We start from the raw sequence: 27095 nt of genomic DNA on the forward strand, positions 1-27095 counted from the left end.
TTGACTCATAGGGTGTCCTAACTTTGTCTAACACATGGCCTTTCCCTCTTGTCTGTATTTTCTCAAATAAATAATGACACTGTGTGATATTGTCACAGTTCTGTCTGTTTTGTCATTGGTTTTTCCCATTTGTCTTCCCCCTGTCATTTTGTGATCAGTTGGTTTAGTCCTCGTTTGTGTATCACCGTCCCCTTGTGTTTGATTAGATCGTCATCTGTATCACCTGTGTCTTATGATTAGTATGTCTTTAAGAGTCTGTCTTTGATTTCAGTTCCCTGTCGGTCTTTAACGTAGTGTATGTGTGTGAAAGTGTTCCTGCCTGTTCCTGCCTTGTTCCTCATTGGAGAATTCTATTAAATATATTGTTAATTGTTAACCTCGTCTATCGTCTCGTCTCGTCCTGCACACACCCCTAACAGAAAGACCGACCAAAACCGTTCACGGCGTCTTCCCCTGCGTTTCTTTTCCGTTTTTTGTATCAGTGTTTGTTTTATTTTTTTCCTTATGGATAACCCTGCCGTCCTCATCATCCTCCTGAAGCAGGGGAACCGCTCTCTCGAGGACCACACCAGAGACTTTGTGTTTCTCGCCCCACTAACTCATTACCCGGACAGCTGCTTGTGTACGTTCTTTCGTCATGGACTCAACAGCACCATCAAGGCGCAGCTGTCCGGGGAGGGTCCTCGAGAGAGCCTCGCCGAATACATCGAGTGGGTGCTGGCGTCCTGTGGATCTTCCTGGACTGTCAGCAGCGTCGAGGAGGACGTCAGCCCCACTCATGACCCAGAGAGCAGCCAACCATCACCCCGACACGCAGAGCATGAACCCGAGCGCACCGCGGATGAGGGACTAGAGCCGCGAGCGACAGAGCCAGAGTCCTCTCCGGCTGATCAGGTGCGTGAGCCGGATTCTACATCTGCGACGGTGGATTGCGACGTGGAGCAAGTGAGGGAAATGGAGAGCCCTGCCCACTGCAACACCGCTGGGGGTGAGATGGAAAACTCTGGGGACTTAATCGATTTCTTCTCCGAAGTTTTGGATAACAATTCATATGACTTAATAGACTTTTTCTCTGAGCCACTGACCTGCCTAAACTTCCCTCCCACCCGCCCTCTTCTGTCTGAAACTGCCTGGTCCCCGCTGGTTCCGCCCAGCCGTCCTGAGTCCCCGCTGGTTCCGCCCAGCCGTCCAAAGTCTCCCAGGTCATCGGTCAGTCCCCTTGCTCACCCTCAGCCCACCATCCATGCAGTGGGCTCGCCGCAGGGATGCCAATCTACATCGGTGGCATGGCTGGAGGATCCCTCAGCTCCGCCTCCAGCCTCACAGCCCAGATCTCCACCTCGGCCCTTCGACCCTGCGGCTCCACCACGGCTCTCAACGCCCTCAGCTCCACCGTCGCCCGTCGGCCCACCAGCTCCACCGGGCTCCATCGTCCCTCCGGCTCCGCCTTGGTCAGTCGTCGACCATCCGCCGCCTCGGGACTCCACTCCTCTGGCTTCGCCTCATCCCTCTGTCCCTCCGGCTCTGTCAGGCTCCTCCTTCCCGTCAGCATCGCCTTCGTCCTCTGTCGCTCCGGCTCCGCCGCGGACCTCCGGATCTTCGCCTCCGCCTCGGCCGCCAGAGCCTCCTGTTCCACCTTGGCCCTCCGGTTCCGCGGTGTCGCCCTGGTCCGTCGGCTCTCCACCTCCGCCTCGGGTTCCTCTGCCAGCTGCTCTGCCTCTGTCGGTCGGACCCCTGGAGTCGGCGGTCCTCCCTCCACCATGGCTCCTCCCTCCGTCGGCTCCTCCGTGGGCTGTCATCCTGGCTGCGATCTGGGTCCTGCTCTCCTGCTTCAGGTCCCTCCTGTTTCCTCCCTGGCTCCTCCCAACGTCGTCGCCCCCTTGGACTGTCTTTTTTGTCTCATGGACTCTTGTTTTTGTCCCCCTTCCGGGGTTGCGTCCTCCGCCGAAGCCCCCTCCCTCATTGACTCTGGTTTCCTGGTTATCCGCCCCTCTTGTCTGTTTTTGTTTTTTTCTACGGCGCGAGGACGCGCCTTTCCGGAGGGGGGCGTATTGTCACAGTTCTGTCTGTTTTGTCATTGGTTTTTCCCATTTGTCTTCCCCCTGTCATTTTGTGATCAGTTGGTTTAGTCCTCGTTTGTGTATCACCGTCCCCTTGTGTTTGATTAGATCGTCATCTGTATCACCTGTGTCTTATGATTAGTATGTCTTTAAGAGTCTGTCTTTGATTTCAGTTCCCTGTCGGTCTTTAACGTAGTGTATGTGTGTGAAAGTGTTCCTGCCTGTTCCTGCCTTGTTCCTCATTGGAGAATTCTATTAAATATATTGTTAATTGTTAACCTCGTCTATCGTCTCGTCTCGTCCTGCACACACCCCTAACAGATATGTCATGCGATGATTTTTATCTGAAGATTTATTTTCCAAATTTTAAGGCTTGCCAAGGACCAGATAATATTTTATTATGTCCTGATACAGAAAACCATGAAATTCAATAGGGTGTCCTAAACTTTTCACATGACTGGATATGAACATATTTCAGTGAATCTCAGATCATTTGAACATACCTTCTTACATTCAAAACCAAATTGCAATTCTTCATCCTGCTTTCTACCTTCATTTAAATGCAGTTTACATTTATAAACTAAATTACAGCTTAAAAAGACTATCTTAATTCAAATCTGAATACAGACATACCTGAACCTGATAGCAGTGAATTGAATAAAAAAGGAGGTTTTGAGAGTAAAAAGTGAACTTTTCAGTTTAATATTTTAGGGACATGTCTAGGGCACTCACCCCCTAATTTTTTTCTACCCAGCCTAAAAGAGTACTTTCATTTGTCTAGATAAATAAAACACAAACAAGGTTATGGTCAATAGCTTTCATCCTTTCCTGGTAGATCCAACTGCAGTGCAGCTAAAAATGAACAAAAACAAGTTTACAAGTACAAGACGCCCTCAAAACCCATTAGGTTGTGCTCCAGCTGGAGATATTACAGCGCTGGAAATAAAGTAGCCCTGACCTTGATGAACTCAAAGAGAGTGTGCACTCACTCTTTCAGCCCTGAGGAGACAAGGCTGTTATAGTGGAGTGCATACTACTGGGGTGCATCAGAAGAATGTTTAATACTTCACATGTCAAGCAACATGCTAGTTTCTCAGTCAGAATGATTCGTGGTGCCAGTAAAATATGCACACAATCTCCTCTCCATCTCCAGAGAACAGATGTGTGCTGCATGCAGAAGTTATGAGGAGCGGTGTGTCTTTTTCATCTTTCTGTGGAGGTGACACCCATTTGTTTTACTGTGTCTAGCAGAGTGCCTCATTATTCGTATATTCTTCCATACTTTATTCCATTCCAGTTTGGAATGAACCTAGTGCAATGATCCTCTGCAGTGAATGGGTGCCTCCAGAACGAGAGTCCAAACAACTGATTAAAACATCACAATATCATACAAGCAGTGATGGGAATAGCAGTTACCCCTTCAGTAGAATCACTTCGACGTTACATTGGGATCTCGCTTGAGAGACCGATCATCTCTGAGCCTTATTAAAAAGGCCAATTGAAAATTGGCGAGTGGACGTGCGCCGGCCACGCCCCCGTACATACGGGTATATAAGATGGCGGCGCCTCCGCGTCTCCCTTCCAGGGCATGTGGATTTCTTCTGCCCTCATGGGCTGGGCCTTCCGCGCCGCTGGACACGCTGCCACCGCCCTGCATGCCATGGCAACACTGCAAGTGTACCAGGCGCAGGCACTTAAAGACCTGCACGAGAGTGGTCCTGACCAGGGGGTATTTGAAGAACTCCGCGAGTTCCCTTGGTCAGGCCACCTACGTGGTCCAGGAACGCCACCTATGGCTGACTCTGGCCATAGTTCGCTTTCTCGACTCTCCCATCTCCCAGAGCGGCCTATTCGGCGACACCGTGAAGGGTTTTGCTCAGCGGCGTTGAACGTACCGCCGGCCCCAAAAGCCTGCGATCTTCCGCCCATCAGCATACCCCCAGGAAAATAGTTCTCCAACGGTTCAGAGGCAGACGGAAGCCATCCAACATATCCTGCCCCGCCGCGAAGTTACCATTCCGCCGCCTGGGCCCCCGCCTCCGCCTGCCCGTCGCCGAGGGCGTCCCCCCGCAGCTCCGTCCCCTGCTGAGCCACACGATCCAGGACTCGCAGCCCGACGTCGAGCTGCTCGTGGGAGAGGGACGCCGCTCGCCTCTCAGGGTCCTCAGGGCGAGCTTCGAAGCATCCCTGATGCGAGCACCCCAGAGGTGGAGAGAGCTACTCTGTCGGCACTCCCGCTGGAAGCAGGACTTAGCCGTTCATTTGAAATCACAGAAAGACCCGACTTTCTCACCTCCGGGGCCCCGGCCCCGAGTTTCCTTCCTGAGCAGCACTTCCACTCCTCGGAACCAGACTCGGGACCGGATGTCGCCAGCGCGGGAACCAGGGAAGAAGGTAAGCACTGCTTAGTGCAGTTAGACACTTCTCCAGGACGTTCATCCTTCTGGGTTTTGTCTCCTTCCCTGTCTTTCCCTAGGCTGCCCCACCACGGTCACGTCGGTCAACGTTCCCTTGATACCACTACACTGGTTGATACGGACGGTACGGCCCGGCTCCAGGCGTCCGCCCAGACTCAGAGGTACCCCTTACATTCTTTATTCGGCAGGCGTGCCTCTGTTCTGCCTGCGGAGGTCGCGTTCCTACTGGCGAAGGACGCGATCCAGCCTGTCCCTCCAGCCGGGACGAGGTCAGGATTTGACAAGAGTCCCGACTTCACATGTCCAGTTAGGGTGGTGGGTTAACATCCGCCCTGGATGGAGCTCTGTTCCGATCCCTTCTTAGGCTGTCGGCACACATGCTCACGACGAAGCACATACAAGTATGTTTCCGTCTCCAGGGCTGGGTTGCAGCCATCTGCCTGAAGGGCACCCGCTGTCACGTCTCGATCTTTCCCCGGCGCACACCCCTTCTGCGGTCTGCCCCGGGGATCGAACGCTTCAGCGCGAGGTGCTTCCATTTGGCTAGTCCCCCTCCTTCCTGCCTTCTTTAGGCCATGGGAGCTCCCCTGTCCCCTCTTCGGCAGACAGGAATTCGCGTCTTCAACCATCTCTTCGACTGGTGCCTTACCAGCCCACTCGTGAGTTCCGTTGTGTGAATACAGGGACCTGGTGCTTCGGCACCCCCGCCATCTGGTCCTTCAGGCCAACCGAGGGAATCCTTTTCCTCGGTCGGGAGCCCGACTCGGTCCACAAGACGGCCCGCCTTGCTACCAAGAGCGCGCAGTCAGTGCTGTAGTCCCTGAGCTAATCAGGCACAATACAGTGGTCCTCTCAAAATCAGAGGCTCCTGGGGCACATGACAGCTCTAGCCGCTTGCCGCTAAGCTTGTTTCATGTGAGACCGCTTCAGCACGATCGAGTCCCATGATGGGCATGGCATCTCGGCTCACTCCGTACTGGCGTTTCCCGCAGTATTGCCGACAAGTCAGCCCGTGGCTTACCACGGTTTTGGGTTGCCATGTACGACAGAGGCTTACAGCTCCTCCCCATCTGCTCCCATGGAGTCCAACGTGGCAGATTTTGCTACTTGCCATTCACTTGAAGCAGGGAAACTCAACCGTGCAGCCGGTCGGTTCCCACGGCAGTCCACCCACCTGCAGAATGGCGACTCCACCCCGTGACGCAGCTAGTTGGAGTTATATCGGCAAGGCCCAGCCACATCCGCTCGCCCTTCCGATTCCTCCCATTGCCAGAGCAACACTGGCACACAGCTGACCTCCGGGGCCCAAGTACGCCCTTCCCCAGCGAGCCTCCTTGCGCAGACTCTGTGCGAGTCCAGGGAGGACAAGGAGTAAGTCTGTAGGTTGCGCTACAAGGATGGCCCACCCGGACTTAGGTCTTAGTAACCCCCCCTCGCGGCAGTCCCTCCCTGTAAGGGCACGGTTTGACATCGTAGACCTCTCCGGCCTTCCACAGGCCATGATACAAACTATCACTCAGTACTGAGCTCCCTTTACACAGGCAGGCTTACGCACTGAGATGAGGTCTATTTGCTGGCATTCCTCTCGCTGAGAGGCACAGAGATACACGATTGCAGTAGTGCTTCCTTCCTGCAGGAGAGTTGGAGCACAGGCTGTCCCCTCGACTCTAAATATATGCCGCCGCTTAGCCGCATATCACATGCAGTAGATGGAGCAAAGTAGGTAAGCACCCACTGGTCGTGAGGTCCCTCAGAGGTGCCCAGACCGCACCTCATACCCTCTTGGGACCCCCCCGTCGCCCTTCAGGGTCGCGGGGCGCTCCATTTGAGCCACCGGCCCGGTTATTGTGCCCAAGGTTCCCCACCACGCCTTTCCGCGATCAGGTGGTGAACCTGCAAGCTCTGCCCTGGAGGAGGCAGACCCAGCTTTGCGATGTTGTGTCTATAAATATGTGAAAATGAAATCACTCGGCACTTCAGGCGCACCGAGCAGCTTATCTGCTTCGGGGTTCAGCAGAAAGGGAATGCTGTCCCCAAACTGAGGTTGGCTCATTGGGTGGTAGATGCCATCTCCCTGTCTTATCTATATCAGGGAGAGCCAGGCCCCTTAGGTGTTGCTTCATCCTATGCGTTGGCTCATGGCGCCTCACTAGCAGATATAGGTAGAGCTGCGGGCTGGGCGACACCTAATCCCTTCACTAGGTTCTACAACCTCCGCGCAGAGGCCATGTCCTCCCGTGTCTTAACATAAGACTTCAGGCGAGCAGGAGGACGGCTGGTGTCGGCTTGCTGCGCCATTCCCACGTGGATCCGTGCGCTATCTCCCAGAATGTTCCCTCCGGTGAACCCTGGGTCCTCCATGCCCCGCAGTCAGGGCTAGATGCGGAGTAGTCCTTGGCTGTGATCCTGCCTGGGTCTCCTTCGCCCCGCAGGTTGTGGCTATACTTTTCAATATTTTCCAGCGGAGGAGACCGCTGTTTCCCTCGTGTATCCCTAAGAAGCCTTATGGATATATTGAATTATTCTCATGTCCACATGTACAAATTCCATGTGCTCCGCCCCCCCAACCCATGCTTCAGTACAACTGGCATCCCTGCAGGCCCCCCTTATGGGGCCTCAGGGCGTTGGGAAGGTTACGTTTCAATGACCGCCTGCGGACACGTCTGGGAAGACCTGCCGGCACGTGGCGTTGTACGTAACGCGGCGTCAGGGTCGTGGCCTTTTCCATGGGTCTAAGTTCCCAATGTAACGTCGAAGTGATTCGACTGAAGGGGTAACGTCTAGGTTACGAAGGTAACCCTCATTCCCCGAAGGAGGGAACGGAGACGTTACATTCCCCTGCCACGCCCCTGGCGTCGCGCTGACGCTGGGCTCTCCCGGCTCTTCAGCAAAAGCCTGACTGAGCCATCTTATATACCCGTATGTACGGGGGCGTGGCCGGCGCGCACGTCCACTCGCCAATTTTCAATTGGCCTTTTTAATAAGGCTCAGAGATGATCGGTCTCTCAAGTGAGATCCCAATGTAACGTCTCCGTTCCCTCCAAATATTTCTTCAACATGACTTACTTACTTCATCTAAAAGTAGAGTGAGGCACATATTCACAGAGTTTAAGGCTGTTTTATTTACACGTCTGTGAAGAGAAGTTACATTTATTTTACAAAAGCACATTGTTTTCTTGTTATTATGACTATTCACAAATAAAAACAGACCATTTGTAGTTTCAGTATGTATTTTTTAGTTCTTTTCACATGAACAAGAAAAAAACAAGACCCCAAAAGAGTTAACAGTGTTGCCATAGGATGCTTTTCATGTCCGCGGGTTGAATCGACCCCAATAACCTGATATTCAGCCCCTGGAAGGTGTCTCTCACATTGTCCCGCAGCGACATTAAAATAGTGTAGATTAGTGTACAATGTTTTATTCATTTACAGTATTTAATATTGGGGGCATCCAAGTTATTTTACATATTTGAATTTTTTTTTAACACAATAGTTACTTTTACTGGTAACTATTTGCCTTTATAAAAATGTAATTCAGTTACTAACTCAGTTACTATTTGTGAGAAGTAACTAGTACGTAGAGATATTTATTTTTTTAAAGTAATGTGCCCAACACACGCGTACAAGTAATCCAAGTCAATCAATTAATGGACTTGTGAAGCAAAAAAATCTGTGTTTGTAATAAACAAATCCATTATTAAAGAATTAGTTCACTTCCAGAATAAAAATGTCCTGGTAATTTACTCACCCCCATGCCATCCAAGATGTTCATGTCTTTCTTTCTTCAGTCAAAAAGAACTTAAGGTTTTTCAGGAAAACATTCCAGGACTTTTCTCCATATAATAGATCAATGGGGACCAATGAATTCAAGGTCCAAATTGCAGTTTCAATGCAGCTTCAAAGAGCTCTACACAATCCTAGCCGAGGAATAATGGTCTTATCTGGCAAAAGTGATTTTCTAAAAAAAAAAAAACTAGAAATGTATATACTTCCAACCACAAACGCTCGGCTTGCACCAACTCTGCGATGCGCTTCCGCGACTTCACACATTACATAATCATGTTAGAAAGATCACGTTGGGTTAGTTCTTCGTCTGCATACTCAGGTTCAAAAAGGTAGGGTAGGGCAAAAAACTCCATTTCATTTTCTCCACCAACTTCAAAATCTTCCAACAACGCCATTTTATCTATTTTGTAAAGGGCTTTGTAAACACTGATTCCATACTTCCGAGTACATAAAGCGTGAGGTTGAGCTAGTGCAAGATAAGCATTTGTATATACATGTATATACATCAGGCTTGTGCACAATTCAGAATTGAATTGAGAATGACTCCTAAATTCCAATTCAATTCTTGAATTTGAATTGATGTCAAAAACAGGATCTAGAATTACAATTCGAATTTGAATTAAAGGAAGCAGAATTGCAATTCAGTACAAATTCAAAGAAATTCATATACATAAGTGAAGTGTTTAACAATGAAGCTTTACAATATATGTCAGATATGATTACATATTACATATGTCAGATATGATTACATATTCTATAAATTATATTAGTTTGAACTACTTGTACAGATTACATTGTGTTGATTGATTACTTTGAAATGAAAATAACTTCTTGAACAAAACTGATCAAACTTGTGTTGTGTTGAGTCTCCCTCCCGGCTCTGACACACTTCTTCGTTTTATGTTATATTTATGTTACTTTTGTTGTGTTAAAATTAATGTTTTGTTAAGGATTGATGCGTCTGGACTCTTCTTTGTTGCAGCCTAAGAGTTGCCTGTAACAAAGCGAAAACAGTCCAGTCCTAAACAAATATGCCAAAAAATGGGAGGAAATGGGAGAACAACAAGGGATGTACTTTTTAACCGGAGGAAGTGTTATTATGGATCATGGACTCTTTTGGACAAAGTTAAAACATTATAATTATGAATTTGTTTCTTACAAACATAACTTTTTGCTTTACGAAATGTTAATTGATTGACTGGAAGTGTGTGGATCACTTGTGGATTATTATGAAGTTTTATTTTCAGCTGTTTGAATCACCAGTGAGCATGTGACATAATATTACATTTCTATAAAATCTGTTCCATTGAAGAAAAAACTTATCTACAACTTTCATGGCCGTAGGGTGATTTTTCAGAAAGTTTTAATTTTTTGGCTGAACAATTCATTTAATACTAGTATTACATTTCAGCATTCACTAACTGTAAAATGCAGGGCTCTTTGAAGAACTCTATATGTAATTTCCCTAATGATATAAAACACTAAAATATGCATGCAAAGTGACAGACTTTCCAAAATTTTGACACGCTGTACTGCACTTTATCTTTCAAGCAACACCGCTTCCTCATTTCAGTCAAACCAAACAAAGCTCCCTTATTCCACACAAAATTACTCACCTGAGCTCCATGTGAACTTTGTGCAGTACACAGATTCGTCCCAAATCAATTAGATACGCCATGCCATAGATTCATCCCTGCTGATGCATCGAGCTGCATATGTGTAATTCCAATATATCTGATTCCATTTAGGTAAGCAAGAATAAATTAGACAAAATTAACTAATATCATTATGATTAAAACAGTACTTGTACTTCACTATACAGCACAAACATCAGCAGATCATCTTACAGAGAAAAAAAAAAAAAAAAACACTGAAGATCCAAAATAACTATGAGAACATCATTTTTTTTTTAGCAAACAAGCCTCCCAGGAAGAAGTATTTGCTGAAGTACGATTACCCACAGGGCTTAGACTCATTCCCTCCACACAGAGATGCTCATAAGATATATATTACACGCCTGCGGTGGGGCCATATGTGCAGCGCACAGATTACAAACACTTCAGCAGTTCACATACAAACTTACTCATTCAGTCTTGGTGTGTTACAAATCAAATCTGTGAGAATGACAAGCTCATGTTGATAAACAGCAGGGACTGCTTTTATCCTTAAGGGGAAAAGAGTAAGAACCTTAAAATATGTTCCTACTGTACACTTGACAGAAGTTCAGTATGCTGTACACACTGTATTCCGACTTATTTACTACACTATTTAGATAAACATGTATGCTGTAGTAAGCACTATGCAGTCCTGTGATATTTTGCTTACAGTACAGCCTTTCAGTACAGTTTGTTCTGTGACTCATTTAAAGCAAATTAAATTGATCCCTCCTAATTTTTTTCTTTGCTTTAAGATATGACACGGAGACGCGGATTTACATGCAAATTGAATTTCAAAAAAGCAGGTCATTCATTTCCATAAGAACAATGACAGCAGTTTTCATGCAGCGAACTCACTCGTCTCTCTTGAGTTCAAGTGATTGTACAGACTTGCTTACATCCCTTCAAGTCTTTCATGTGCAAAACCTGAGGTCACACAACCATAAATTTGTTGTTTACTGTTATAAACAGCTTCTTGAAGCGACTACAGCAACGTGACACTTAAAAAAAAGACAAGTATATGATCATGGGCAATATTACATTGTATAATGCTTTCCTGGAAACTGAATGACGCATTAAGTATGCTTTAATGGAGATACTTCTTATCAATTACCATCCTCTTTTGCTTTTGTCTCGAGTATTTTTCTTTTTGAAAAGATGAAAAGATGTTTTATGATAATGAAAGAGGCTTGAGCTATACTTGTGGAATAATTAATAATGTTTAAATATTTTTTTTTATATATAAAAATTGCTTGTATGTTAGTCAAACATGATGTTAAAGACAGGGAATTGAATACATTTTTAAATATACTGAAATAGAAAATTTTACTATGTTTACTATGTTGTTAACAAATAAATGCAGCCTGGGTGAGCATAAGAAATTTCTTTAAAAACATTAAAATCTTAACAAATCCAAACTTTTCAAGAGTAGTGTTTGACAGATGTGTCATACTTGAGTGTCTTTTACTAAAAAACAAAAACAAAACAAAAAAAAACATTTTAAGATGCTTTTCCTCAAGGGAGTCAATCCATCTTAAAAAGAGGCAGAGAGGGGAGATAATGCATGTACCACTGTGTTCGGTTGTTTTGAGTTCAAGGTGCTCATCTAAGAATGAGTGACTAGTTAAATAAAAATAAGAAAGAGCAAAGGACAAAGTTATGAAGCAGATGTGTCTATAAAGGAGATGCAGAGATCGGCTCAGAGATGATCAAAGCTTGTGTTTTTTTTAAATGCACTGAGACAGAAAACATCGAAAAGAATCGTATGATAGTCTTAAAAGTATATAAGACTGATGTTTATTAACTTACTTTAGAGATTTTATTTTTTATCAGAATTAATAACCTAGTTAGCTGCCTATGTAGGCAGCATTTGAGGACTTAATGGACACAGAAGCACAGACTGTTCTAAAAAGCAGGCAGCTAATTCAGTAAAAATAGAGAAAAAAGTCAAACATCCAAAATGGCAGATTAAGCAAGAGAAATGTGCTTCAGACTTTTGAAATTACTGAACGTACTGATCAAAACATTCAAACTAAAAGTGACCAATTTTGAGTGTGTTATGCATTTTGGGAGTACTGCACTGCAACCTGCTAACATCAAACTCTGTAAGGCTTATGTCTCAGTGATTTCCTGTGGTGCATATAGAATAAGTGCCCTGGATGTAGGCACTGAGCAGCAAAGTACAGTGCTGTAGCTCAATTGATCTGGACAATAGAGCTACTGAAAGGAACAAGATGTACAGATGCAGATTCACGTCACTGTATTTTATTCTGTTTCTAAGAACAGTCAGTACTTCTCAGTACAGGCCATAGTAAATATTGTTCTAGAGAAAGAGAAAAATAGAAAGTGGAAGAGTAAGCGTGTGAGAGAAAAGGCCAAACGCACACTAAGATATCATATAACACGTCACCCGCCATAAAAAACATTTAAAAATAAACAGAAGAGCATTTGACCTAACAATTATCGAAGAAAGGTGAGGATGCTGCATTGAAATGAATACGAAGAATTAATGAGCCCTAGACAGGAAGTGAACCATGAGCACTTAACTACAATTAAATTAATAAATGAATGTGCAAAAATAAAAATAAAAAATCAATTGACAATTCTATGACAATCTACACTCCAAAAAATGGGTGGGTTAATTTTTTTTTTTTTTACCCCCAGTGGTGGGTTCAGCCTGCTGGGTCATTTTATTGGGTTGTTTTTAATATTTTTACCCAGGTGCTGGGTAGTTTTTTTGTGACTAAGCTGCTGGTTCACTGAAATACATTTAATATGCTGTTGCCACTATAGTTCTGTGATTTGTAATTTCTAGCCCATTTTATGCCAGCAAAATAATATTGTTTAAACAATAGGCTAGTTGACAACCCAGCATATTTGATAAAAACATTTACCCAACCAACTGGGTCAAAATTAGGGCTGCACGATATATCGAAGAATTATCGTTATCGCGATAACAGTGTACGCGATATTGGTATCGCAGAGAGTTGCGATAAATGGCATTTAATTGGTTTCATTTCTTTACAAAACTTTCGCTAGGCTAACTACTGCACAGACTGCTGTGAGCTGCAGTGTGACAGGTTCGCCTTTCTCTTCAACATTACATAACCATTTAAACTTAATCTTTATATTATTCCCTTTAATTAACTTTTGAGATATTAGCCGTCAATTACTCCCTGTCACTGACACTGCGCTCCGCTGAACTAGGAACCGGCTGTTTTTTTCTCTCAACTATCCTCTGTTCCGGATCTGCACAAACTGCATTGCAATTAGATGTGTGTGATATGACGATGTTTTACTGTGGACAGTTAAAAGGTCCCCACAATATATATTTCGTGTTAGAGCGCGCACATTCTGTCAAATACAATTCTGCCGCCTCAGTCTTAATATAGGCTACTGTTCAACGCGGCACACATTCAAATCAAATGATAACTCAGCTGCAGAGGACCGCTCACGCATAGGCATAATTTCCACTGTGGAGACACGCTTTTTTCAAAATCCCGTTTGTGTCCTGCCACTTTCAAAACAAAGTTTTGTTAAAGTAATCTACTGTATTGTAGAATGGACGCTATGCACTGCTGAGAGTTTCGCGCGGTCGTTAAAACGAAACCAAAAGTAGCCTGTTACAAAGCGGGTCTGTAGCCTTTCTGTCCGTTCACCACCAGGTGTCACACTCCCACTTCATGGACTACTACATTCCCCACAATCCTTCATACCCGGGACTGACACACCCACACACACCTGCAGCTCATTCACTCACACACACACCTGCAGCTCATTCACACATAGCATATAAGCCACACTCACACTTCACTCCCCGCGACCAGCCCCGACCTTTCTGCCTGTGTTTGACGACGATTTCTGCCTGCCCCTGTGTGTTTGTCTGTTCCAATAAAATGCTGCGAATGGATCCGCTCGTCTCAGACCGTCCTTGTGACACTAACACGCGCACGCGCATTTAAATACAATTTTAATGCCCCGTGTTTAGAGAGCGAACCCAAAATGCGCGCAAATTAGGCTATATAACATATTTAGGCTGTTATTAATATGTGGGCTATATATTAAGTTTTGTAGTTGTCTATAACTGTATCATGCTTCAAAAATTCGGTCTCTATTTGCACTTTGAATATTGTTAAAGAACAGACATCACTGCAGACTATGAAAAGGCAACTCTAAGACAAGCTAATAAGATTGTTTGTGATTCAACACACATTTTGTACACAGAATATGAGTTGTTGCCTTCTGGGAGGAGGTTTAGAGTTCCTTATTGTAGAATGAATAGATTTAAAAATTCATTCATCACTGTGTCTATAAAGTGGTTAAATAATTGTAGTATGGAGCTGTAAAATTTTATTTTTATTTATTTCTTTTTATTGGGGTTATGTATTTATCTATTTATTGTAGTGTTATTTGTATTGTTATTGGTGTGCTTTATTTCTCTGTCAATTGATTGCAGCATGGGTGATGGGCCCAAGACAAATTTCCCTGCGAGGGAAAATAACGTTTACCTTACCTTACCTTGAAACAGTAGCCTATTTTGATTATGGCTGCATTTATTGTCTAAATGACTAAGAAAGAACTGGGTCGTTTATTTTTTGTTATTTATTCTGTAGATTCTTTAAAAATGCAGTGGTTATCTCCAATTTTAATGGCTCTACCTATAATAGATAAAATTAACATCTGTTGATGTACTCATATTTTCTATTAAGTTAGATTTAATTCGGATGACAGAAGAATATATTTTACCTGTTTATTTGATCATTACATATATAAATGATTAAAAATAGACAATAATAATAAAAATAATAATAATAATTAAAAAAATAAATATCGCAAGAAATATCGTTATCGCAATATTCAACAACAATATCGCATATCGCATATTTTCCCAATATCGTGCAGCCCTAGTCAAAATAACCCAGCATGTGTTTTGTCCAATATTTACCCAGTGCTGGGTTGCCAAATAACCCAAGCTGGGTTGTTTTTAACCCAGCATTTTTTAGAGTGTACAAAGACAAGGCAAAGCAAAGCGATAAACAATTGTGAAAGAGCAATTTGAGTTTTAAGGTTTTTTCCTAAATTAAAGAAACAGAACATACAAATTGACCCTTAATTTAAATCTGCATTCAAATCCTTAATTTATGTCATGACAACTCTCTGATAAGTTTAGCATGGTAATGGATATGTTAATGTATTTGTTCTTGGTGGAATAGATCTGCTACGCTGCTGCTGTTGGTTATTGTTGTAGTTGTAGATTATTGCTGCTGCAAGCAAGTACAGGAACTTGCTACTGCCAAAGCATATAGCGATACGGGGCTATGAGTATTTAAGACATACTGCTGCTGCACAAATAGCATAAAATAACCCGTAGCATATCTTTACAGGTAGAGCTGGAGAAGGTAGAGGGTTTTACAGGGTTTTACAAGTGAATGCTACAAGCCATTTAAATAGCTGCAAGCTGAAAGCTCATTGGTTGCATACGCAACATGAACCAATCAGCTTGTGCCAAGTTGTATAACCCTGTGATATAATCAGTTATGTTAACAACTGCTTTAAATAGAATAGTCACACTTAGTGGAAAGATCATAGGTAAAGAGCAAAGAAATTTGCCATCATTGTTTAATAGAAATATTTTGAGTCGAGCTAGAACTGTGCTAGCTAATAATGATCATTTCCTGTTTACAGAGTTCTCTATGCTTCCTTCTGGTTCCCGATATAGATTGCCAAAGATGAAAAGTAATCGATATAAATATACATTTGTCCCTTGTGCAATTAGGCTTTTAAATGGTTCTTGAAGAAATTTGTTAGGGTATGTGATATTTATGTTTTTATGTATTGTATGAGTCTGTCTGTTTCTGATTATAGCTGCATCTACATAAATTGCCCGTAAGGGATTTTAATAAAGCTTGACCTTGACTTGCACCTGTAGAGTTTCATGGTAGAACTAAGCATTTATTCTTTTGTAATCAATTACCAATTAATTCTATGCCACTCTATGTGGACAAATAAATAAATAAAATAAAACAAAACAAAACACTGAATGATAAACAATCATTTTTGTTAAATTTTTGTTGTTTTTAAAATAAATGATATAACTCCCTAACATAAACATTCTTGGTCTTTTATAGAGGAATTTGAGGATAGTTCATTAAAAAATGAAAATTACCCCATGATTTACTCAACCTCAAGGTTTATATGACTTTATTCTTTCAGATGAATACAATTGGAGTTATATTACAAAATGTCCTAGCTCTTTCCAGCTTTATGATGGCAGTGAATAGCATCCATCCATCATAAAAAAAAATGCATTGCTTATCTTTAGAAGGCATTTAGAAGGCGTTTATTAGCCCACCGAAGCCATGTGGAGTACTTCTTATGATGGATGGATGCATGTTTTTGGCCTTAAAAATCTTAACAGCCATTCACTGCCAATACAAACCTTGGAAGAGCCAGGGCATTTTTTAAATGTAACATCAATCGTATTCGTCTGACATAAGTAAGTCATATATATCTAGGATGGCTTAAGAGTGAGTAAATCATAGGGTAATTTTCATTTTTGTGTGAAATATCCCTTTAAGTATCCCTCAACTCATCAATGCTCATTTTCATTTCTCACAGATGGCAGTTTGAGTGTGGAAGGCAACCTTATGTTGTTTGCAGTGTGCGTGGGTTTGTGAGTGACGTTCGGATTTACGTAACTCAAGACTGTCCTTGACGTTCAGCTCCACAGCTGATAAATAAAGTTGGAACCAGCAAATACCACAATGTTCTTCACTGAAAGAAACCTGTTATGAGGTGACACTGCTCCAATCTCTCTGGACCTGCTCGTCACGCTCCCAAAGGAAATGGTCGGTCTGACACAACAATGCATTACAGAATAATGCCGTGTTTCAAAATAACCACAAACCTTCTGTGGCTGAAGTTTCATTTGTTAGATGAATGTGTGTGAGTGTATTTGTTCAGATCATCCTTCAGATCTTTCCACTGTTACAAAATCACACTCTAGATAAGACAAAACCAATATATCATCTGGTATCCATTAGGCAGTCTTCAGTGAATGTGTGTAGCTCCATTGCTCTGCATCAGATGAAAAATTCACAGCATCAAAATTGCATAGTAACCCACCACAGACAAGTGGGCCAAAAAATGGACGAGAGCTTCTGGCCCTCACTGTGGCATCTGGGGTTTTTAAAATGACACTGCTTTCTTAATTGACCTTTATTATGTTTTTATGATTAGTTGCTGGAATATCAGCGGACCTGGGGGATGGCAAATTCCCGTTTAATGATAATTAGGATTTAACGACAGCCTAATAGCTTCTCTCTTTGTGTTCTCACCTGCAGGAGCCTTACACAACGCACAGATCATTACATGCCCTCAATGTCACACATTTTCACTTTTTTTCAAGCAACAGAAGAAAAGTAAAAATGTAGGTTTGTTACACTGAAAAACAACTTTTGAAATCATTTTCTCAGTAGGGCATGGCTGCTAGCTGCTTAACTACAGAGAAATGAAAGTTTTAAGATCTCAGTTAAGTTTGCCTCAGGGCAAAATTGATCCTACGTACAAGAAAAAGCCTTGCATCTGTGATTTCTGCTCTTTTCCCCAAAGTTATAACACCAATAAAGCAATCTAAAGGGGCTGACCACAAATGACATGGGTGTTCTTGCATGGTTACATAACATTTGTAAGGAAATATTAATAAAATAGTACCTAAAGGCATTAGATTGTGTATAAATGCATATCTACATATAAATACCCTTTAAAAGTATCAACAAACACTTGGTAAATACAGCTGCTTTTAAGGGGTGAGAAGAAAAAATTGCAGTTTGAACTGAGAACATGTTTTTAGACCACAGGGCATCAAAGCAGAAAGCACATCTCACACCAGTGTTGTTAAAACACACTCTATCCCTCTCCATAATGCAAACACATATTCCTGCTCATGCAAAGCACTGGCTTCTTCATTACTGCCCATTTGTGAGGTGGAGGCATGTGTAAATTCTGCTTCTGGCTAAAGCCATAATCGCCACACGCTCAGCATGCTAAGAGAGGAATGCATTCACAGCCAGAGGGCTTGAAGAGAGGCACAACTGTAAATTCTTGTCTGGTAAAATTATTCCCTATTTGCAGAGGCTAAACTGTGGCCATGTCTCTCAGGATATATGGCACAGGCCAGGCCCTGCAGGGGAGGTTCATGAGTGAGAGGCGGCTCGACAGCAGCAGCACTGGACAAAAGTAAATAACATTAGGACTAGGTGCTTCTATAAATACTGGGCCGACTTTTGCAGTACACTAAAAGCAGAGAAACAGTGTGATCAAAAGATCAAATCTTTAGACCATGTCATATATTTCTGTACTCTGTACTAAATAACCTGAGGCAAATTTATCTATAGCCAAATTCAGATAGATTACAGACAGATAGACAGACAGATAGACAGACAGACAGACAGACAGACAGACAGACAGACAGACAGACAGACAGACAGAGAGACAGAGAGACAGACAGACAGCCAAACAGACGGACAACAGACAGACAGGCAGACAACAGACAGACAGACAAACAGACGGACGACAGAGGGATAGACAGACAGATAGACAGACAGACAGAGAGACAGACAGACAGACAGACAGACAAACAGACGGACAACAGACAGACAGACAGACAGGCAGACGACAGACAGACAGACAGACAGGCAGATGACAGACAGACAGACGGATGGACGGACGGACGACAGACAGACAAACAGATGGACAACAGACAGACAGGTAGACGACAGACAGACAGACAGACAGACAGACAGACAGACAGACAGACAGACAGACAGACAGACAGACAGACAGACAGACAGACAGATAGATAGATAGATAGATAGATAGATAGATAGATAGATAGATGACAGACAGACAGACAAACAGACGGACGACAGAGGGATAGAGAGAAAAGATAGGCAGATGACAGACAGACAGACAAACAGACAGATGGACGACAGAGAGACAGAGAGAAAAGACAGGCATACGACAGACAGACAGATGGATGACAGAGAGACAGACAGGCAGACGACAGACAGAGAGACAGACAGACAGACAGACAGACAGACAGACAGACATACATTGCAATGCAACTGAATACTTTAATTCAGTTGCATTGCAATGCAACTGAATACTTTAATTCAGTATGTTTTACTGTTAGATCATTTTTATTTATCATCAAGAAACTGTCAGCTCACAGTGTAAAAAAGTATTTTATGAGTTTATGACTGTGAGAACAAAGAGAAAATTAATTGGGGGTGCTCGAATGGCTACTATCTGTATTACTTTTGGACAAAATGAAATTCCCATTACTAAGTCACAAACACTTCTGTGTAATTAGTTTTTATATCAAAATACTGAATACTAATAAATCACTAAAATGCTTCACATCAACTAACGTATGTCAAACAGTTTAATTCATAATGATATTGACCCGTGAGTTTGTGAAACTGGCTTTTGTTCTTTATAACCCAAATACTCTTTTTTAAATCTATTTTGTATTCTATTCATAACTAACCTCTAACTAATCCAAACCCACAGACACTTGCAATAATAACAGAATTGATGACAACATAAACAAACAAATGTAAGAAAGAAGGAAAGAAAAAGAACATCCCTCTCTTCTCAATCATTTCACTGCTCTAGTTTGTGTAACCTAGTTTATACTTAAAAAAAAAAAGAAAACTTCAAATATTGTTGGCTTTCGTAAAAGCATCTGTAAAATGAACGTTTTATGATGAATTGTAAAACACATGTAGAAAAAAATACAACAAAACTAATTCAAATAAACAGCTGGAAGGCATGTACTGATACTAAATGTAAATAAATCAGAGAGTGTTAGCATGTGAGCATTTATTGCATATATTTATGTTTTACACCTGGGGTCTCTAAGACCTCATACATACATAATGTAGCATTTGTCATGCAGGATTTTAAAAGCATGGTTAAGTTATGTTTACAACCAGTTCAAAAAGGTTTAGGAAAAAAATATTGAAAAAAAATCTGATACTTAGTGCAAGTGTGATTTCGAGCTAGTAAAAGAGGTCCAAAAAGAACATTAGAGCAATTTTTTTTGTGGACCCCTACAACAAATCTGCAGCACTAGAGGATCTGGCTTCATGAAAAGCCCTGGGTGTGTGGTAAATACAGCTCTTTATACTTCATCACGTTCCTTTCTTGATGCAATAAGGGCAAGCCTACAGCCATCTGACAGGGGCCACATTTTTGGCACGGTGGGAGTCCGAGCAACAGGCAAACACAGACAAGCTAAGCAGCCCTCCCACTTTCTGCAGATGAGATAAGACGGTCCTAGACGGTCCTAGCCGGCCCAGGCAGGGGGCAGAGCCGACCTTCTGAAAGAGATGACAGGAAGCTTATGGCCTGCAGTGCTGCTGCCCATCCATTCTCCATCAAAAACACATCTAAACCTCCAAAATGTCATTCTCATATTCCCAAATGCTGTGAGCGACAGTCCTTTATTTCAGCAGAAGTCCTTTGAAAACATTTTTTCTTATGATGCGTTGAAATTTTCACTGCTTTCACTCTTCGCAAGAGCGAAATATATAATAAAAAAGCCTCAAAAATGCATTACATCGGCGATGACGGGAGGACACACGGTTCAACATAAGACTGACATATTAATCACGCCAAATGGACAGAAGTGCCGCTATTGAGAAAATGTAGACGGCAGAGTAATTTCCTCAACTTAAGGCCCTTGTGCACTTTGGCAACGGCACTATCGCTCTCATACAAAGCGCTGAAGAAGTAGAAGCAACATTTCCATAATGTTATTGACCAAGTGCCACATTTCTGTCTGGAGTGCAATGCACCCTCTGTTTTATTTGCATGTCTATTAGCTGGAATACCAATCAAATGATAGCGATGACAGAAAAGGCAATTTTCAGCCTGAGTGCATTCCAAATGCTCATTGGTTTAAGGGCACAAAGTAAAGAGAACGCACGAGGATTGACGCTGAGATGCGGAAAAGGGCGTCACTGCGGTAAAGCGTTCCCTTAATGAACGCTGCTTTAAAAAGCGCCTAGAGCCCAAGTAATCAAGCTACTCATCAAGTAAACGAACCACCGCTTCGAGTATAATTACGATACAAAAAAGTTCTTCACATGTAATCATACATTGGAATGTTTTATTCACATTCTGCTGTAATGCTCCGTCTTTTTTGCAAAAAAAGGACTTAATATGAGCATACAAATGGATGGAAGTGATAAAAAGCAGCACAAGTTTAGTCAGGATTATTCCAGAAAAAAAAAAATCCTGATAATTTACTCATCCTGACAATTTTACTCACTCTGTGATGCATGTCTATCACTTCACACATTTTGTAATCATGTTGAAAAAGTCATGTGTGGTCAGTTCTTCGCCTGTATACTTCAATTCAAAAAGGTGGGGTAGGGCCAAAAACTCATCTCATTTTCTCTTCCAACATCGTTGTTTTACCTTTTTTGTAAAGGATGTTTGACTTTCTTTGCATGTTCGCTTTGTAAACACACATCACACGTGACCTTTACAACGTGACTACATGATGCGTGAAGTCAAGCTAGTGCAAGACAAGCATTTATTAAAAAGTACATAGTTTATTTATTTATTTAGACAATTGTCAATCGTTGGGGTCTGTAAGATTGATTGATTTTTATTTTAGTTTTCCAAAAAACATTTTATGCTCGCCATGGCTGAAATCATTTTAATAAAATCATATTATGAAATATTAAAACTATAATATTATGAAACATTATAAACATTTTAATTATTATAATTATATAATTATATTCATTTTAATAATACAAAGTAATATTATGGCATATAAACATTTTAAGTAAATGAGTTTTTTTTAATACATTTTTTAAAAGTAAGTTATTTCTGTGATTTCTCTGAAAGCTGATAAATTGAAAGTTTAAAAAACAACAATTATTTTAAATAATTTTTTTTTGTAACAATTAAAATTTCTTCACTGTCACGTTTGATCAATTTAATGCATCCTTGCTGAATAAACATATACATTTCTTAAAATAAAATATTACAGTCCCCAAACTTAATAGTAGCTTTATAAAGACAATGATAAAATGCATAGTTTTGGCTCAAAATTCTAATATGCTTGACTCAGACGGCCATTCTGTGAATTAGTGGTGAGATGGTAACACTTTATTTTGATGGTCCCTTTTAAACATATCAACTCAATCTCATTAGTGTTAGTAGACTGTCTGTGTAATATCTGCTAACTCTTTATTGTGATTGTCTTCCAACAGACATTCTACTAACTATAAGTAACTTTGCAAGTATGTCAACCTAATCTACCTCTAACCCTAACTGAGAATGTGGTGGAAGAAACTGAATATTAGTTTATTGTCTCACTGCAATTTGTATAAAGACTCCATTCTAGAAATATTTTATTGCTCAGTGGTTGCTCTGAGCTAAGGAATCACATGCATTTCTCATTTTAATATCAACAGTATCTAAGATGTTTCTTCTAAAATTTCTTGGAAATAAAAGTAGATACAACTGAGACATGAGAAAATTCTGAGAGAAAGGAGTCCAAAATGAGAATGTACTGTATATAAAAGGTTATTGCGACTTTTTATCTCACAATTCTGATTTTTTTTTTCTCAGAACTGCGAGATATAAACATGAAATTGTGAGTTATAAAGTCATAAACTCATAGTTCTGACTTTTTTCTCAGAAGTGTGAGATGAAAACTTGCAATTACCTTTTTTTGATTTTTTATTCAGTGGCGGAAATGGTATTCCATAACAGTGGGAGAAAAAACATGTCAAAAACATGGGAGATCTCTTTATTGTCTTGCTGTAATCTCTTTCAAGACTCCGTTATAAAAAAATAAATAAAATACTGCTCAGGGGTTGCCCTTTTTTTCTTGATTTTTCTTGGTTTTTCATCTTTAATGGTCAGGACAGTAGGAGTAAAGACAGGAAACAACTGGGCAGGTGAGAAGGGTACCGGATGTAAAATGAGACCACCAGGGTCTTTAGTTTAGGAAAGAAAATCTGAGCACAGTGTGTGGTGTTGTTGAGATCTCATTTAAAACGTTCGTCTGAGGAGACAAGTTTGAGAAGCTGGAGACTCAAGCAAAAGTGTCCATTCAATCTTAAAGAAACCTCATGTTAAAGAGATCTCACTTTTGACTTTTCTTTCCTCTGGGTTATCCTGTCTCCTCAAGTAACCTTGTCAGTTTCTTTTCAAACAGATCAGTAGCTATCCATGTAGGACAGTGTTCATTGTTTACATCTATTCGTTCATTACTCTAGGTGTGACTCCTGCATGAATAGAAGCAGTGGGAAACGACAACATGAAAAGAGATAGAAAGAGGGCGTAAGACAGAGATACCCACAGGAGAAGTCAGACCGAGGGGAGAGATGGGACACATTGTGATGGTTCTGAGTGACATTGCACAGAGGACGTTTCTCTTCGTAACAGCAGTGGTAAGCATTTGTTCATTAAAGACTCCTACATGGGTCCCATAGCTGTGGCGTATTTAAATAAATATGCAAATGACTACATTTCTATTCAAAGGCTTCTTTTCACTTCAACAAGGTTTCTAAATAACCCAGGGGACACAATTCGTTCCGTGTGAATAAAACCACCTGTCAGCAACTTAAAATTAACATGTAAAAATTATTTGAAGTTCCCCACACATTTCACATATCTCTCCCTCAGATATGCAACCGGCTTTAAAGGTTAACAAAATTATGTAATCAAAAAAGAAAAAGCAACGAGCCAGCAGAGCAGAAGGCTAATAAAGAAAGCGACGCTTTAATATGCCAGCGCTCCGTTTATGTCCTCCAGCACCTTATTGACTCATTTCCCAACTAGGAGGATTGGAGAATGTATCCAAAATAAACAAAATAAATAAGATAGAGTCATGGCTCAATAAAAGCGCACAACACTTGTTCTCCAGAGGCCACAATTCAGGTACACCAAGCATTTCCTCTGATTGAATCAATGCGCTTGGCCTTCTCTTTTGGTGTTAGAGACAAATGTTTCAGCGTGAGCCTTAAAGGCATCATATTTGTTTCATATTTGTCATAAGCAAACAAGATCCTGGAATGAATCCTGACATCTAAAGGCAGGTGCATGCAGTTTTCTGTCCTTCTCGATTGTTGCTTGTCAGACTGTATGTTGTGACCAAGGCTGTAACAACAATTCATTGGCCCGGGAGCACAGGTGCTATGAGAAGGCTATACACTGTACACACACAGGAAAAAAAAATACAAATCTATCACTGGGGCGATCAAAAGGTACTAATATGTACAGAGAGGGAAAAAATTACTTGATCCCCTGCTGATTTTGTATGTTTGCCCACTGACAGAGAAATGATCAGTCTATAATTTTAATGGTATGGTATAATTTTAATGTTAACAGTGAGAGACAGAACAACAAAATAAATCCAGAAAAAACGTAAAAAAGTAATAAGTAATAATAAACTGACTTGATTTTAAATAAGCAAAATCAGTATTTGATCCCCTATCAATCAGCAAGATTTCTGGCTCCCAGGTGTCTTTTATACAGGTCACAAGCTGAGATTAGGAGTATTCTCTTAAAGGGTTAAAGTTACCTATATAAAATACAACTGTCTAGAGAAGTAATCAATCAATCAATCAATCAATCAATCAATCAATCAATCAATCAATCAATCAGTTTCCAAACTCTCCACCATGCCCAAGACAAAAGAGCTGTCCAAGCATGTCAGGGACAAGATAATAGACCTACACAAGGCTGGAATGGGATACAAGACCATCGGCAAGCAGCTTGGTGAGAAGGTGACAACAGTTGGTGTGATTATTTGCAAATGGAAGAAACACAAAATCTCCCTCGGTCTGGGGCTCCATGCAAGATCTCACCTTGTGGAGTTTCAATGATCATGAGAGTGGTGAGAAATCAGCCCAGAACTACACGGGAAAATCTTGTCAATGATCTCAAGGCAGCTCGGACCATAGTCACCGTGAAAGACTGAAATCCTGCAGCGCCCGCAAGCTCCCCCTGCTCAAGAAAGTCGGAAGTTTGCCAATGAACATCTGAATGATTCAGAGGAGAAATGGGTGAAAGTGTTGTGGTCAGATAAGACCAAAATCGAGCTTTTTGGCATCAACTCAACTCGCCATGTTTGGAGGAGGAGGAATGATGCCTATGACCCCAAGAACACCATGTCCACTGTCAAACATTATGGGAAACGTTATGCTTTGGGGGTGTTCTTCTGCTAAGGGGACAGAACAACTGCACCACATCAAAGGGGTGATAAACGGGGCCATGTTCCATCAAAAATGGGTCCTGGATGGTTATTCCAGCATGACAATGAGTCAAAACACATGGCCAAGGCAACAAAGTAGTGGCTCAAGAAGAAGCACATTAAGGTCTTGGAGACTTTCTCCAGACTTTAATATCCCATAGAAAATTTGTGGAGGGAGTTGAAGGTTTAAGTTGCCAAATGTCAGCCTTGAAACCTTAATGACTTGGAGAGGATCTACAAAGAGGAGTGGGACAAAATCCCTCCTGAGATGTGTGCAAACATGGTGGCCAACTACAAGAAATGTCTGACCTCTGTGCTGACAAGGGTTTGGCAGCCAAATACTAAGTCATGTTTTGCGAAGGGGTCAACAAATTTTAAACCTGCATGAAACTTATGTCGAAAAGAAGAAATTGTTAAATAAGTCATTATTTTTGTTTTCTTTGCACGCAGTATTCTCGTAGCTTTGTAACTTTAAGGTTGAACCACTGATGTCACATGGACTATTTTAACAATGTCCTTACTACCTTTCTAGGCCTTGAACGATACATCAAAAATATCTTAATTTGTGTTCAGAAGATGAACAAAGGTCTTATGGGTTTGGAACAACATGAGGGTGAGTAATTAATGACATAATTTCCATTTGATCCCTTTAAGTCATATTGAACTCAGAACACTCTTTTAACAATATAATGCATATATAATATAATATATAATAATATAAATAAATCAGAACCGGAGAGAAAAAAATACAAAGTGCACTTGTGAAAAATCGACAAGCAAAACTATAAATCAAGTGTCTATCAGTCAAAATGTCTGACTTGCTAATTAGTAGGGGTGGGACGATACAGGTAACTCACGATTCAATTCTGTGGCGATATGTGGCCCACGATATCGATAATATCGCGATTCACGATATCTACGATATTCAATATATTGGAAGAAATTTCATCAACGATATATGTGACTGAAAAAGAAAAAAATACCCATAATAAGGAAATCTTATGCATTTATTAATGCCAACATTTCCAACACTGTGCAAAGAAATATGCATTTGCATAATAACTCACTGCCTCCTGGTCTTAAATGTAAACACTGTACAGCTAGACAGATAAAAGTGCCTGAACATTAAAAAACAACATGAACATTAACTAACATGTGTAAACCATGATACTGAAACGTCAGTAGTAAGTTACTGTAAAGTGCTTTATGTTAACCTGGACAGTGGTCTCATCAAGGCATATTCTTCTTGAGGAACACTAACGCCTGTTTCACACATACTCCGTCTGCAGTGTGTATGCAGTCCGTGTGCGTTACGTATGCGATGCAGAAGCAGCACGGACTCGTTTTGCTTTCACACAGGACACGTTTGCAGTCCGTTCCTGATCCGCGGCTGTTTACCACAAACACACCATTTATCCGTTATTTTGATTTCAAATACAAACGTGCTTTTTCAGCATTGTGATACTTTTATCACAGTACACTAATACAATTCTAGATATATTCACGTTTAAACTCAACGTATAATAAACAACGTATTATTCAATGCACTTGCACAGCAACCGCGTGCAGTGTGAACGCTCTAATCCGTTAACAAGGGTGCGGAAAAAAATACTCAACGCATAAGCACTGCAGACGGAGTATGTGTGAAACAGGCGTAACTGATCAGCATGCTCAACTAGCGGGTGCGTCTTTGATTTGTTTTTCGTTATCTTCCGCCATTCTTCTCACTTCTCTTTTTTTCTGCGCTTCTTCTCTGATGTTGTAAGATAACTTGTGTTCTTCACTGGCCGCTGCTTCCGCCACTTTACGCCTATTTACTCGAACAGCGCCCCCCCGCAAACAGAATGGTAGATATTGGGTAGTGACAGTGACACTGACGACGGGTAAATTA

The 27095-nt window shown here is 41.6% G+C and overlaps 1 protein-coding gene across 1 annotated transcript in view; it reads right to left on the reverse strand.

The window, feature by feature from the left end:
* The window catches only part of LOC141293482 (inactive N-acetylated-alpha-linked acidic dipeptidase-like protein 2), a 247038-nt gene that overhangs the window by 192615 nt on the left and 27328 nt on the right, over positions 1 to 27095 (reverse strand). The gene's annotated exons all lie outside the window — the stretch shown is intronic.

Source organism: Garra rufa, chromosome 20, assembly GCF_049309525.1.
Source record: "Garra rufa chromosome 20, GarRuf1.0, whole genome shotgun sequence".
Classification (NCBI taxonomy): Eukaryota; Metazoa; Chordata; class Actinopteri; order Cypriniformes; family Cyprinidae; genus Garra; species Garra rufa.